At 43.4% G+C, this 5683-nt stretch overlaps 1 pseudogene; it reads right to left on the reverse strand.

Annotated features, from left to right (window-relative positions):
* Positions 1-1287: 1287 nt before the first annotated feature.
* LOC120100437 (5S ribosomal RNA) lies at positions 1288-1405 on the reverse strand (annotated as a pseudogene).
* Between the last annotated feature and the right edge of the window lie 4278 nt (positions 1406-5683).

Raw genomic sequence — 5683 nt, forward strand, 5'->3', positions numbered from 1 at the left:
CCTAATGTTTTATTGGGTCTTATGTTGATGAGAGAAACTGGGGTATGACTTTACTTTCTGGTAAGGACATTGTCAAATTGTGTATTAAGGAAGGGTATAACCTTCCTAAAGTGAGTGATGCAAGGCTCTAAGAATGCATCTCAGTGATGCCACAGTGATTGCCTGGCACAGGTGGAGCCCTGGGTTTGATCCTCAGCCACAAAGAAGGCACGAGGTAAGGGAGAAGACAGAAGAAGCATCGCTGGGCCGAATAATGCCTGCCTGTAATATCAGTACACGGGAGGCTGAGGTGGGATGATTTGTCTCAAAACCAACCAAGAAGAGGGCTGGAGAGATGGCTGGGCAGTCAGGTAGCTCACATCCACATGCAGACACACACGCCTATCCAGAATTAAAAATAAAAATAAAGACAATTCTTTAAAAAAAAAAAGTGGAAGAAAGTTACGCCTTTTTCTACTCATGCCTTTAAGCATGGCAGGTATCATTTCTTAAATATTTGTAAAAATTCACTGATGAAGACAAATCTGGAATTCTTCATGTGAACATCTCTAAATCGTTTTAATGTATTCAACACAGTTTAGATTTTCGACTTTTTGAGTAAGGGTGAGATACACTTGTTTTTCCAAGGGCTTCCCATTCTTTAGAATAAAATTCCAAATATGGCTGTGGAGTTTTCCATGCAGTCATTGTGGTCTTTATTGTTTGTGACAACCACAGGGACATCTTGTTTTCCTTCCCGACGCAGTTTGTGTTTTGGAATGGTTTTGTTTTGAGGTACTGAGAACTGAACCCAGGACTCGTGGCACTCCAATGGATCCTAATAGAGTAGCTCCATCTTTCAGCAATTTAACTCCCCATGTGCCAGAGGGCAGCAAAGTAGGAACAGCAGAATCCCAGAACTTTACCAGTCTCTGGTTCTGTCTGAGCCGGCAATCACCTCTGGCAGTTTAACACTAGGTAGCGCTCTGAACCTAGATTTGCAACCATTACTGCACTTTTTAAAAACCTGTTTGTGTCTGCATCATGTGTGTGAGTGCATGATGGGGAGGGGTGTCCATACCACAACTAGAATGTGGTGATGATTTTTTAACATAATGTTTTTATTACTTGGAGATATCACATAATACACCCTGATCGCATTCGCTTCCCAGTCCTCCCAAGTCCGCCCACTATCCTTGTCTGGCTTCCTAATCTTATCTTCATTTTACACTTGGTGAACTCCTATTCCTTCTCTTCCCCTATGTTTAATGCATGTCAGGCCTCTCACTTGTCTTTTTTTTTTTTTAAAGCCTACAGCACCAGTTAATCCCAGGTGGTCTCCCATCCATGTACTAACCAGGCCCGACCCTGCTTAGCTTCCAGGATCAGATGAGATCGGTGTGTTCAGAGTGGTGTGGCTGTAAACCACTCTCTTGTCTTAACATAGCTAGAGGACAACTTTTAGGAGTCAGTTTTCTCCATCTTGTGGTCCTGGGGATTCAACTCAGCTGCTCAGCCATCTCACCATTTAGACCCACATAAAATAGGCCTTTCTGGGCCATCAAGATTGTTCAGTGGGTAAAGGTACCAAGCCTGATGCCTGAGTTCAATCCCAAGACTGGCATGGTCAAAGGAGAGATTCAGCTCCTGAAAGTTGTCCTCTGATCATCACCATACTTGAGATGCTCCCGATATGCCCCCACGCCTGTAGCATGTAGTCATACACAGTATGCATGCATGAACATAAAAGAAGTAAACTAATTAAAAACACAAACAAATAGAGCTTCCTCCAGGAAAGGGGGCTGGTGACTTCAGAAAAATGCAGCTGCCTGTAGGTCTTCGTAGATGATTCTTAATAAACTCCTTTCATTTAAGATGAACTTGAGGACCAAAAATTGTGACACATGCCTTTAATCTTAGCACTCAAGAGTCAGAGGCAGGCAGATCTCTCTGAGTTCAATGCCAGCCTGGTCTACATAACAGGCTTTGGGGTATCCAGAGCTACAGTAGAAAGGCACTGTTTAAAAACAAACAAGAAAGATGAACTTGAATAAATGACCGTTGGAGTTGGATAGAACAGTCACCCAGCACGGAGCCTCACGCTGACTCCGTGTGCTGCATTCCTTGCCTGATTTTATCAGTTCTCATTTCCTGTCTGGTCAAACAAAACCTTCTGGGCAGAGCCACTAACGCTATCAGAAAATGAGACTGCAAAATGAAAAAATGAAGGCCTGGAAAGCAAAATGTTGCTCTTCTCTCTCTCACCCTTCATGGTGCTCCCCAAGGCAGGCCACAGAAACTAGAGTTCTTCCCCGAGATAGATTACAGAAAGCAGAACTTCTTTTCCCCAAAGTCAGCCACAAAGCAGAAAAACAATCTCCTCACTACCCCTAGCCTTTCCTTGTACAGCTGGTCATGACGTTAGGACCCTTGCTCCAGAGGCCTTGCTCCACAGCTGGGAGAAGGAACGCAGCAGTGGACACGCTCAGAATGAGGTCTTGCTGTGTTTCTGCCCCAGGCTGTTTCTGTTACTCAGACTTGCTACATCTAATCCACCACGTTTCTACATTCTGTCCCTACTTCGTTGCACTTAAGAGGAATAATTGGTATCATATCAGGGAGTTTGGGTCTCCAACCCAAAGGCTCTTGTGCCCTAAAAAAACCATGGCCAGGTGTTCTTGCTGTGCACTATCTGGTTGATTTGTCTTTTGTCACAAAGGTGAAAGCCAAGACCCTTTAAGATGAAAAAGTGTCCTCCTGTTTTCTCTCCCAATGCAGTTAATTCTAATTTCTTGTATATGAAAATGAATCTCAGCTTCATGCTTTAGGCCTGTTCTTGATGAACATGGGGGTCTGACTATTCTATCTGCTTCAGTATAGCAACTCTGCTGTGAGCTCGCTTCTGGCCAGTGGACTCCCAAGAAGAACTGGTTGCAAGTGGTTGGTATCAAGAATTGCCTTTACCTCCAACAATGGCACCATTTGGTCACTGTTGCCCTGGCAACGGCCATACATTCCCAGTAAACCTTTTGGCTCAATTAACCCCACCTGGGAGTAGTTATGTCATATTCCAAATAAAAGGCAGATAGCTTCTGCCCTCGCTCTTTTTCTCTTCTTTCTCCTCTTTTCTCTTCTTTCTCTCGCCCTTCCCCTTGTCTCATTCTCTCATTAAATCACTCCATGTGGAACCGTGTTGGTTTGGTGAGTTTTATCCGGGGTGGGCGCTGGCCAATATTTAAACAACAACACAAGTCATCTGTGTGTGCTGTGTGGCTTTTGCTCTCAGGGTTGGATTATGGTAAAAAGGGTAGAACTGTGTTCAGCATATGCAAGGCCCTGGGTCAGATGCCTGCACCAAAACCAAGCATAAAGCACACATTTGCTCTTATTGTACTTGTAGCATGACTGCGATACACCTAGATTGACCAAGCCAGCTCGAGGGACGGAGTGAGGACTGAAAAGAAAAAAGACGATTTAAACAAAACTATAACATGACTCCAGCCAGTGCTGAGGCTGAAGTAGCTTTATTTTTTTTCTCAGCCTGCTTTTAGATCAATCAAGGTACATTCAAAGAATACAGTCAGTCCTCAGATCAAAGACAAAGAGCTCAAGCTAGGTAAAGATCAAAGAGATCACGTGGGAGTCACTGGGTCTGGGAGCTTAACAGGATTATCAAGACAAAAAGGAAGTCTCACATTCCTTGGCCATGTTTACCTTGACCCTTGCTCAAACACGAATATTCTTATCTGAGCCTACTTCCTTGAGCCCAGTGACAAGTATTTGCCAAAATTTCTATGAACAGCACCAAAAGCTCTCCATACAAGATATGGTCTTTTTTTTCCTCACTGTGTATGCCTAACTGGTCTAAAAAATATGTACACCAGGCAGGCCATGAACTCACAGAGATCCACTTACCTTCTCCCCCCCCTGAGTGACGAGGTTAGAGGTGTGTGCTACAGTGCCTGACTACATATAAACTTAATTGTTGTGGTGGACTTTTTAGGTATCTCAAATATACTTATCTTTTACCAAATCTGGGGCACCCTTGACCGTTACTTATTTTAAGATTCCTGTCTGTTCCTTTCTTTCTCTTTGCCTCCTATGTTCTAATTACATTTATGTTAGTCTTCTCCCCCCCCCTCGGAGTTTTTTTGTTTGTTTGTTTGTTTTTTAAGATTTATTTATTTATTTTATGTACAGCATTCTGTATGCATATGTGACTGCAGGCCAGAAGAGGGCACCAGATCCCATTACAGATGGTTGTGAGCCACCATGTGGTTGCTGGGAATTGAACTCAGGACCTCTGGAAGAGCAGACAGTGCTCTTAACCGCTGAGCCATCTCTCCAGCCCTATGTTAGACAGTCTTGATGTTACCTGATTAGTTCCTGAAACCAGGCTGTCCTTTTTCTCCTATTTGTTCTTTGGCTTGGATAATTTGTTATCACTACATCTCCTCTAACTGTTTAATCTGAGCTAGGATAGAAAGAAAAAGCTATGGGGAGATGAGAAGAGAAAGACCTCTGCACCCACACCCTCATCTGGTGGAGAATATTGGCATGGTGGGCTTGTGTGTAAACTCAGCATTCAGAAGGCAGACAGGAGGATTGAAAGTTAATTCAGGGGCCACATGATGATCCTGTGGATAAAGACTCTTCACCAAGTCTGATCACCTGAGTTCACCCCTGGGACCCACATGATTAAAGAAAACCAATTTCTCAAGTTGTTGTTTGCTTTTCATGTGGCATGCATCTCACACACACACACACACACACACACACACACACACACACACACACTGAGAGAGAGAGAGAGAGAGAGAGAGAGAGAGAGAGAGAGAGAGATACACACACACACAATAAATAAAATGTATTTTAAAAAGGAAAAAGAATAAAAAGGAAACTCAACTACATAACACCCCTTTAACCAAGGGTAGCTCCTACTTGGAATCTCACAGCTCAGGATGCTAAGATAAGAATAGCTGGAGTTTAGGGCTAGCCTGAACTGCACTAGACTCTCAAAAAACAACCAAAGAGGGGCTGGTGAGATTGCTCAAAAGGTAAAGGTATTTGCTATCAATCTGATGAATTCCATCCCTGGAACCTATGTAAAGGGTGGAGAGAGCTGACTACTCCCAAGTTGTTCTCTGACCTTCATATGAGCTCCATGATGTGTATGCACCTCCCCCCTCCCCAATGCAGACATACAAACGCACAAATGTGTGCTAGAGAACTGGCTCAATGATTAAAGCACTTGATGATTTTGTAGATGACCTGGGTTTGATTCCCAGCACCCACATGATGGCTTACAACTATCTTCGACTCCAATCCCATGGGATCCAATGCTCTCTGTTGATCACCTTTGGCACCAGGAATGAATATGATCGCATACACACATGCAGGCAAAACACTCATATGCATAAAATGGAGAGTTCAAGGTCACCTTTACCTACAGAGTGAGTTTGAGCCCAGTCGGAGCTACATGAGACCTTGTCTCAAAATAATTGAAAATAAAGCATGATTTGAAAGTCCCAGAATGCAAAAACATCTAAACAAGCATGCTGCCTTTTCTGAGAGATATTGCAAAGAAGAGTATTAAAAAGTAAATGAAGGTAGAGATCTCCGTGAGTTCAAGGTCAGACTGGTCTACATATGGAGTCCCAGCACAACCAGAGATATATAGAGATACCCTGTCTTTAAAAAAACA

This window comes from Rattus norvegicus, chromosome 1, assembly GCF_021556685.1.
Source record: "Rattus norvegicus strain SHRSP/BbbUtx chromosome 1, alternate assembly SHRSP_T2T, whole genome shotgun sequence".
Classification (NCBI taxonomy): Eukaryota; Metazoa; Chordata; class Mammalia; order Rodentia; family Muridae; genus Rattus; species Rattus norvegicus.